We start from the raw sequence: 11272 nt of genomic DNA, 5'->3' as shown, positions 1-11272 counted from the left end.
CAACGCGAGGGTCATGGGAAAGGCAGTGTAACAAACTCAGCCATGTGTGCCAGACTGCCAACAGCCAAGTCATCCCTGTCCTGACCAAGAAGACGACTGTCCATGCTCTCCTCCTCTTCATCCTCCTCCTCATTCTCCCTCTCCTCAGGCCATCCACGCTGAACAGACGGTATGACTGTTGTGTGGATAGGACTGTCTGTAGCGCAGGAAAACAGTTCCTATTCCTCCTCCTCCTCCTCCTTCTCATAATCACCCAATCCGAGTTGAGATGAGATGAGGCTGGGCTGTGTGGCATCACTCTGTATGATTCCTTGCTCCATCTCATCGTGCTCTGCCGGCAACGCCTCCTCTTTAATTGTGAGCAGCGAGTGTTTCAGTAGACAGAAAAGCGATATGGTGACGCCAATTATGGTGTCATCGCCGCTCACCATCTTCGTGGAGTCCTCAAAGTTTTGGAGGACGGCACAGATGTCAGACTTCCATGCCCACTCATCAGCTCTTATATGCGGAGGCTGACCTGAATACTGACGGGCATGTTGAATCTGGTACTGCCCTCTGCTGCTCACAAATGCTTCCCAACATATGCATCATTGAGTTCCAATGCATGGCGACATCACACACCAGTCGGGGAGCTGGAAGCTGCAAACGCTGGTGAAGCACATCGAGGGCGGCGGAAGCTGTAGGAGACTTTCGGAAATGGGCACACACGCAGCGTACTTTCACAAGCAAATCATGCAGATCTGGGTAGGTTTTGAGAAACCACTGAACCACTAGGTTGAGCACATGGACCAGTCATGGTACATGTGCAAGCTTGCCTAGCTTCAGAGCCGCCATCAGGTTCCAGCCATTGTCACATATGACCATGCCTGGCTGTAGGTTCAGTGGTGACAGCCACAGATCTGCCTGCTCTGTTACAGCTGTCAAATCAACAACTCTGCAGCGGTGTGAGGTTTGGCCCCTAAGCACATTAGCTTCAGCACAGCCTGTTGTCACTTGGCCGATGCAGTGCTGCAGTGCTTCCAGCTTCCAACTGATGTGGTCATTTCAAAGATGGAGGCTGAAGAGGAGGAGGAGCAGGAGCTGTGGAATGTGGGGGTGACCCTGATTGACCCAGGTCCATCAATCCTCGGCATTGGGAGGACGTGATCCATCCCAGGGTCCGACTGGGTGCCGGCTTCCACTATATTAACCGAGTGTGCCGTCAGCGAGATGTACCGTCCCAGCCCACAAGCACTTGTCCATGTGTCTGTGGTTAGGTAGACCTTCCCCGTAACTGCGTTGTTGAGGGCACGGGTAATGTTCTGGGACACTTGCTTGTGTAAGGCGGGGATGACAAAATAGGAGAAATAGTGGTGTCTGGGGACAGAGTACCAAGCGATGGCCGCTGCCATGAGGTTGCGGAAAGATTCCTTCTCCACGAGCCGAAAAGGCAACATTTCAAGTGCAAGCAGTCTAGAAATATGGTAGTTTAGCTCTGAAAGCAAGCGCAAATATGCAGCCAATGCCCCACAGTTCACAAAGGACAGAGGTAGGGACAACTGAACGCTGCGCTGGGACAAGGACGTGGTTGCGAGTGGTGGTTGCGAGTGAGCAACGACAGGTGCAGGGCGGGAGGAATCTTCGCCTGCACCATGTATAGAGGATTGGCGTGCACGCACAACAGGCAATGGTGTTACCCGAAGACACTGATCCTGGACCCTGGTGTTCGACCCAACTAGTCGGGTGCTTTGCTGTCATGTGCCTGAGCATGCTGGTGGTGGTTAGGCTGGTAGTTTTGCTGTCCCTGCTGATGCTGGCATGGCAGATGTTGCAAATGGCCTTTTTGGGGTTATCTGAACAGTCTTTAAAAAAGAGCAAGACTCTGGAAGACCTAACAGTTGGACTGGCAACTTCCTTTCTGTTGGTGTTCCGGGGAACAGTTGCCTGCCGTGTGTCTGTGGCCACCCCACTGCTTGTTCCTGCCTGTTGTGCTGCTACGCCTCCCTCGCCCCCCGTGTTGCTGTCCTCGCTATGCATGTCACCTTGCCAGGTTGGGTCAGTGGCTTCATTGTCCACCACCTCGTCTTCCACGTACGCATCCTGGGCCTCCTCCTGACTTGCTGGCAATTGTGTCTCATCATCATCATTCACCTCTTGCAACACTAATTGCACTTTCCCACAGTCATCTTCGTGTGACTGTGGCTGCTCAAATATTTGGGCATCACTACATGAAGTGGGCTGGGCAAGAGGCCCGAATCTATAAATGGAAAAGTGAAGAGCTCTTCAGAGTGTCCAAGTTTGGGATCACTTGTCTCTGGGCACTCGGCATGCTGGGAGAAAGGAGGAACAGGGTGAGGAATATGTAGTCCAGACTCACGGCTACTGAGACTGGACCGTGTGGAAGACAGGGTGGTGGTGGTGGTGGCAAACTGACTGGAAGCATTATCTGCTATCCAACCAACAACCTTTTCACACTGCTCTGGCTTCAAGAGTGGTGTTCCGCGGCCCCCTAGAATTTGGACCGGAATGTAGTTCGACATGATGTGGGTGTTTGTTGTGCTCCCTCAGCAGGCACAGTTTAATCTTGCCAAAGGGCTCGGCCTCTGCGTGCACCATTAGCATCACATCCACTTCCCCATCCCTTGCCCATTTTCAATGAAGTGTGATATTTGGCACGCTCCAAAAAAAGTGACGATTATTACGGCAGTAATATCGGATCACGTCTGATGACCACAGTTTTAGGCAGTGGCGATATAGATATAAATAATCAGGATTAAGAGCAAAAGAAATAAAAAAGTAGCCCTGATTTCTAGGGCTATGGATATCTGTAACAGCAGAAGACAGAACTTGCTCCTTTTCTGTTGTATACAGTGTCCTCAAACTCTGCCTGCCTAACTCCTACTATCACCAGGAATAATATATGCAGCTGGATTAATCCTTAGAAGGACTGTTAGTTCAATTGTGTGTATATATATATATATATATATATATACACAGTATATATATATATATATATATATATATATATATATATATATATATATATATATATATATATATATATATATATATATATATTTATTGCAGTAGATGTGGAATATTTATACCTAACTAATAAACTGCCAATTCTCTCCCTAGCTAAGCAGCACCTCTCCCTACTCTGACTGTCTGAAGGGTAGACTGTGACGTGCATAGGGTCACAGAGTCTAATATAGACCCGATAACGCTATGCAGCCAGCCAATCACTGTAATGCTACAACCAACATGGCTACGGCATTACAGTGAGTGGCAGGCAATCTCTGCATGTTTATTCACTGTTAAAACAGCGCCAAACATGCGGGGCAGGGACTCGAGCTCCCGGCCGAGCATTTCGGAAGTAGTCGCGGAGCGCTGAGCAGTGAGATGCTCGGGCGAGTACAGAGCAGAAGTGAGCACGCTCGCTCATCACTACTAAATTGGGAAAAATCTATGCTATTAAATTGGTTATTAGAGGTAGTTATAAAAAGAAATACATTTACAGTATGATTTATAATAAAAGAAGTCTCATTAGCTTATTCAATCCTTCCATCTAAAATTTTATTTAAAAAGTACATGTCCACGAAACTTTGGTCCCGATTCATCGTTTGCTGCTTTTTTTAAGTCACTTTCCTTTTTTGTTTTGTGTTATTAGTACTTGTTTTTGCTGCTAAATTCTTCAAAATGGCGCACAGGATTCATGAATTTGGCATTAGTGATGAGCGAGTATGTTCTGTTAACCCTTTCTGCGAGTATGCTCAGGCGAACACCGAATTTCTTCAGCAACATGACGTAAAAAATGCACCAAAATACTGCCATCAAAAATACACCAGGGGGGACTGGAGTGGAGTTGTGTTACATTATGTGACTTTCTAAAAAGTTACTATTGATGAATCAGGCAAAACATCTGTAATTGCTAAACTCTGCCCACAAAACAGAAAACAAAAGAAAAGCAGGCGAGCACATATAAAATAGCCTTAAAATAAGGCAAAAATAGAATAGTGAATTGGGTCCAAACTAAAAAACGCAAAACGAGACAAAAAACAGGAGCAAATGCAATGATGAATCGGGCCTTTGCTTATTCGATAAGCATGGTCATTACATGATGTCATTTAGTAAAATACGTTATGTAATATATGTCATTAATGTAAGTATTTTAGATATTACTTAGCTATTTAGATTTTGTACTATTTGTTACAGCTTACATGCTTAGTTGTATCTTCAAGCATATAATTCGCTGCCCAGTATTTAATTATGCGATTTATGTTAATGGCTTTGTGTAGATTGATGCAGTGTGATTTAATGGTACATTCTACTGATGGATAAATTACATTTTAAATAAATTGAATACTATTTGGGGGATTTAACTTCTAGACCGAGTACCTCTGAATTTAGTATTTATAGGTTATAAATAATATGTCATTCACATGAATGAATTCTTAAAGGGAAATCCACCCAAAAGTGATCATCTCTTTTATGTGTACCACTACTGTAGTCTTTGAGTATGTTGGTGACTTTTTTCTTTTTGTTGTTTGATTTGGTAATTTTTATTATTACTACATAATAACAATGTTGTTAAGAAAGAGCTTAATCAGTTTCTAATTGTTTAGTGCAATAAACCATTTCAGCACCACTGAGAGATTTCTTTTATCAGTGGAATGCTCTAAACACATTGCTGTTCTAACGAACGATGAGATTTCCAGTAACTGAAATATCAGAGCAGAGGCAAAGGGGCTTAATCATTACCTTAAGCCATTTTATTCATATAATCAATACCATTCTGAATCACAGACTGCACTAATGTGGTCATCCCATCTGTGTCCTATGAGAAGATCATTTTTGCTGGCTTTCTCATGTACATGATACCTGCTTCCACTAAGTGGATTGATTCATCATGAACTACAGTGTTGAGCAGGGTTACCATCTTTTAATAAAAAAGGGAAAAGCTATGTGTTTGGCCACCCAGTTGTTGGGTTGTTATCTGCAGCCGGTCAAGGGTTCTGCTTTTATGTTGTGATATTTGTTTTTTGAGAAAGTCTTAAACCAAATTCAAAGATACACAGCAATATATAACGTTTGGAAGAGTATTTTATCACTAGTAATAATATGAGATGGCTATGATGATTATCAAATACCTTCATATTTATCATCCAATCCACTTTTAGTGGAATCAAAATACTCTACAGGCTTTAAGCTTTTTGTTGAGTCTGCCTCACCCGTGGAGGTCTTGTGGTAACTGCCTGTGGTCTTTGTCCACCACTTCTTTTGACATTTTTTTTTCTCTTTCTCTGCTACTGACATCTAGAAACTAAAATATCATCCACAAGGGAATCATTTTTTACTTTATCTACAGGATGGAAAAACAGGAAAAACTGTAGCTTTTACTGTTGCTTCTCACTGTTAGTAGCAATGAATGCCTGAGGTTAATACATTTTACCTTTACTTGTTCCTCTGTTTACTGTATCGGCTTCGGCAAGCTAATAGATCCCACTACCCAAAGTATCTATGCTCCTAAATACAAGTGTTTGTTTGCAAGAATATTGCTGTGTCCGATAGTAGTCTAGTCTGTGCATCTGTTGCATGACATATTAGTCCATCTGTTTTAGAATCGATCAAGGTTGTACAATAATTATGGTAATTTATTAACAGTCACAGTACACATTATATGATATTATTAAATAATTATCGGCAGCCCACTAAGCACAACACATCTGTTTGGAAATGTTTTCTATAAATTCTCTGCACAAAATGCAGTAAACCATGTAAAAGTCTGGAAACTTGCCTGTTTTTCCAGTGGTCTCTCTACACTTAATGCTCTATTATGCAGCGCCTTGTCTAGAAGGGATAAAGAGGCAGAAATATTACAATTAACTCATCGCCGAGTTTATATATGTAAATTAAATATGAATAAATTCAGGAATAATTACTAAACATAAACTATAGAAGAATAATCCTAAATACACAACTACACGTTACTAAGACTGCTTTCTACAAAAAAGGTTCTTTATTCCTTTAAGAGTTGATTTGTGAAGATGGATTTAGTTAAATTACTTTAATCGTTGGGTTACAGTGAACATGTCAGCTGCATTCTCCCCATATACAGTACAGACCAAAAGTTTGGACACACCTTCTCATTTAAAGATTTTTCTGTATTTTCATGACTATGAAAATTGTACATTCACACTGAAGGCATCAAAACTATGAATTAACACATGTGGAATTATATACTTAACAAAAAAGTGTGAAACAACTGAAAATATGTCTTATATTCTAGGTTCTTCAAAGTAGCCACCTTTTGCTTTGATTACTGCTTTGCACACTCTTGGCATTCTCTTGATGAGCTTCAAGTGGTAGTCAACGGAAATGGTCTTCCAACAATCTTGAAGGAGTTCCAGAAATGCTTAGCACTTGTTGGCCCTTTTGCCTTTACTCTGCGGTCCAGCTCACCCCAAACCATCTCGATTGGGTCCAGGTCTGGTGACTGTGGAGGCCAGGTCATCTGGCGTAGCACCCCATCACTCTCCTTTTTGGTCAAGTAGCCCTTACACAGCCTGGAGGTGTGTTTGGGGTCATTGTCCTGTTGAAAAATAAATGATGGTCCAACTAAACGCAAACCGGATGGAATAGCATGCCGCTGCAAGATGCTGTGGTAGCCATGCTGGTTCAGTATGCCTTCAATTTTGAATAAATCCCCAACAGTGTCACCAGCAAAGCACCACCACACCATCACTCCTCCTCCTCCATGCTTCACCAGGCATGTAGAGTCCATCGGTTCACCTTTTCTGCGTCGCACAAAGACATGGTGGTTGGAACCAAAGATCTCAAATTTGAACTCATCAGAATAAAGCACAGATTTCCACTGGTCTAATGTCCATTCCTTGTGTTCTTTAGCCCAAACAAGTCTCTTCTGCTTGTTGCCTGTCCTTAGCAGTGGTTTCCTAGCAGCTATTTTACCATGAAGGCCAGCTGCACAAAGTCTCCTCTTAACAGTTATTGTAGAGATGTGCCTGCTGCTAGAACTCTGTGTGGCATTGACCTGGTCTCTAATCTGAGCTGCTGTTAACCTGCGATTTCTGAGGCTGGTGACTTGGATAAACTTATCCTCAAAAGCAGAGGTGACTCTTGGTCTTCCTTTCCTGGGGCGGTCCTCATGTGAGCCAGTTTCTTTGTAACGCTTGATGGTTTTTGCAACTGCACTTGGGAACACTTTCAAAGTTTGCCCAATTTTTCAGACTGACTGACCTTCATTTCTTAAAGTAATGATGGCCACTTGATTTTCTTTACTTAGTTGCTTTTTTCTTGCCATAATACAAATTCTAACAGTCTATTCAGTATCACTATCAGCTGTGTATCCACCTGACTTCTGCACAACACAACTGATGGTCCCAACCCCATTTATAAGGCAAGAAATCCCACTTATTAAACCTGACAGGGCACACCTGTGAAGTGAAAACCATTTCCGGTGACTACCTCTTGAACCTCATCAAGAGAATGCCAAGAGTGTACAAAGCAGTTATCCAAGCAAAAGGTGGCTACTTTGAAGAACCTAGAATAGAAGACATATTTTCAGTTGTTTCACACTTTTTTGTTAAGTATACAATTCCACGTGTGTTAATTCATAGTTTTGATGCCTTCAGTATGAATGTACGATTTTCACAGTCATGAAAATACGGAAAAAACTTTAAATGAGAAGGTGTGTCCAAACTTTTAGTCTGTACTGTACATTCTGTCTTCTTTCTAGAGGGCAATACACATTTCTAGCACACAGGATCTGGTTTATAATTGCTATAATAATTGCTTATAATAACTGCTTATAATCTGGCCCATAAACACTATCTAAGCGATGCTAAATTATAGCATTAATTGCATATTTAAGAGTAAGTTTACCTTGGCTACTTTCTGGTTTAGGAAGTCCATGAACAAAACATATCACTCTAATAAGGGCACAGAAGGAAATTACATGCTTAAGAGCCATTTCACACCAATACAAATAGCCTTGTCCAATCCTGCTGTATACTTGGATTCAGTCGCTGACTTATTCTTGTGCCAATAACCAGTGCATTGGTTTATAATTGAGGATATCAGAGAGGGGCAAGAGGAGAAGGACATTTTCTTCAAGGTAGAAGTGAAGCTGGAGCTGTCCTAGGCAGAAGTGCTGAAACTGTTGCAGCCAGAGGCACCAAAGAAGTCCACTAGTGTCATGCTGAATCTGGATGGCACTGCCCTCCGTGGTGTTGCACCAAAATTTGACTATAATGTCCAGCTGACCAGCTGCTCACTTACGTGGTGCTGAATCTAGACTGTGCTGCCCAGATCAGAGCTGCCCATCAGTGTGGTGCTGAATCCAGGACTGTACTGCCCAGAGGAGAGCTGCCCATTGGTGTGGTGCTGAGTCCAGGACTGTACTGCCCAGAGGAGAGCTGGCCACCACTATGGTGCTGAATCTAGGACTGTACTGCCCAGAGGAGAGCTGCCCATCGGTGTGGTGCTGAATCTAGGAATGTAGTGCCCAGAGGAGAGCTGCCCACCGGTTTGGTGCCGAATCTAGGACTGTAGTGCCCAGAGGAGAGCAGCCCATCACTGTGGTGCTGAACCAGTACTAAACAAGGGAAAGGACACAGGAGATTGCCCCAAATGCTGAGCAGAGATGCTAGATGTGCTGTAGCTGTCTTCTATTGTTCATCAGCAGATCGCATCAGTCTATAAATGGGATGTGCTCTGCTATATCCCTGCAGCTTACTTATAATTCTCAACTGGTGCTTATTAAATGAGACAAAATAACTCACACCTGAGGATGCTAATAAGGGTAAATCGTCACCCATATAGACTCATAGAAGAAAAAAGCGATCAAGATCACCCAAAAGAATGTTTCTCAATATAAAAGACAAATTTTATTGTATGAATATAAAATGCAAAATGTAATACACATGCTTGACAAAAATGGTGCAAATACATACACTATAAAAAATCCATCGTAATGTAGGACCGACGGGGTCCGTTCTGTGAGAATCACAACAGCTCAGTGGCCATGTTCACTGTCATTAAGTGACCCACCAAGCCATACTAGAGTCCAAGTAAATGTACAAGTATTTAAAGATGTCCAGGAAAATAATACTGGTCTATAGTAAACAGTTCATTGAATGTTCACCAAATAGTTAAGCATCAAACTATCCACAAGAGATAGATGTATGAACAATTAATTCATACCTGGACACAGGACCATATGGTGTGGGAGCTCACAGGGGGGCCACGCGTCCACCCCAACGCGCGTTTCGGCGCTGCCTTCTTCAGGGGGCGTAAACCAACTCAGGAGGTGTGTCTCTTTAAATTATAGCCCAGCCAATGGGTGAAGATGGGAGGACCATGAGTGACGCATGTAGCGTTGCGGTTGCCAGGGCGACCCATGACGGCGTCATTCGGCGCATCACGCGGAAGTCACTTGGGCCCATGTGACTCCGCAGGTCCTTGCAGGTAGACGCCGAAGACCACGGGGCGCTGTGCCAACCCGCGAAGCGCATGCGTTCAGGTCCTATTGGCCCCAAACACTATCCCAATGCTCAAAGAATGCAGTACATAAACAGCATACCCGCCCAAGTTACATGTCACCTTTACCACAACTCATACAATGCGATCTGAAGGTCAGTTTAGCAATACATTTAAATCTGGATAATAATACATTATCATATAAAACACAATATATCAGATATGTTATAATTAATAGAAAAGTTTCATACATTAAACAACCCAAAAACAACATGTACATACTTTATAATGTCTTCATTCATATAAATATAGATAGTTACCATAGCAGTGTACAGACAATAGCTCACATATCTGGCAGGGTACTGTTGAAGCTTTATTTGAGTTCATGGAATTCCTCAATAAGAATGATATGAACATTTTTATCACATTTACGTGGGATAGAAATGTAATTAATTTCTTAGATGTGACCCTTACTAGGGATCAAAATAATTTCTTACAGACTAGTATCTATAGGAAAGACACTTCTACAAATATGCTACTCCATGCGACATCCTCTCATCCCCCTCACATGATTCAGGCTATACCAACAGGCCAATTCCTACGTTTGCGTAGGATTTGCTTTGACGACATGGAATTTGTTAGACAGTCAGAAGACCTGAAAAATAGATTCTACGAAAGGGGCTATAGCAGACGCATGGTAAAAAGAGCATATCATCGTGCCAAATACTCTAGTCGACATGAATTATTATATAAAAAAAAGAGCCCCAAGATAGATGGAGGACAAAGTGAGATTCATAACAAATTACCATGGGCAGTTTGGACGTATGAGGGAATGCTTGAGCAAGGTGTGGCCAATTTTATTGACAGATCCCACGCTGTCAAAAATTCTTCCTGATCGTCCATCTATCACTGTACGTCGCTCCAAAAATCTACGGGACCAACTGATACACAGTCATTACCAGACTGAATCCGTGACTACAATTTTGGGTGCCTCAAGTCCTGTGTGGAAGTTTTCCTTGCGGTCGATGTGTTGCCTGCCCTAATGTGCAAAGAGTGAATACCTTCACTAATGCAGCTGGCACTAAGATATATGAAATCAGGAGCCGCATCACCTGTACCTTACGCTATGTCATCTACTATGCCACTTGTCCTTGTGGACTAATCTACATTGGCCTAACTACGCGCCAATTGAAAGGGAGAGTAAGGGAACATGTGTTGGGTGTTTTGGCAGCCACCGACAGCATGGACACTTCCACACTCAGGACAATACAACGACACTTCAAGCTATGTCATGGCTGTGATAGTTCCCTATTAAAGATCAGAGGGATTGATTTACTTAAGTACGGAATTCGTGGAGGAAAACTTAGTCAGCGTTTAGCTCAACTACAGTCACGATGGATTTGGAATTTAGGTACGGTACATACAAATGGATTGAACGAGAACCTCAGTTTTGTCCCTTTTATCTGATCCCTCTCTGCCTGCAACATACATCTATATTGTTTTTTAAATTGTTTTTAATTTTGATTTTATTTTTCACAGTGTGTATCCATCTATATTTGTTGCTAAATCTTCTTGGGATGGATGTGACCTAGTTACATCTCTTCTGATGCCTTTTATCTTCGACCATGGGTGGAGAGGAAAATTCACTTGATCTGGGAATGACAAGTGCCTTACTGTGCATCGATTGGCTTTCTGACCCGTTGATATTGTAATAATTTTTTTTGTACCCATTGTATGACAGCTTATCCATTGCAGTTTGGCCAGGTGTCTCATGCAGTGCAGGGGGTGTCCACGT

The sequence above is a fragment of the Phyllobates terribilis genome, unplaced genomic scaffold (genome assembly GCF_046119375.1).
Source record: "Phyllobates terribilis strain yellow unplaced genomic scaffold, ASM4611937v1 Scaffold_11__3_contigs__length_659146591, whole genome shotgun sequence".
NCBI classification, from domain to species: Eukaryota; Metazoa; Chordata; class Amphibia; order Anura; family Dendrobatidae; genus Phyllobates; species Phyllobates terribilis.
Note: the sequence above shows the minus strand (reverse complement) of the source record.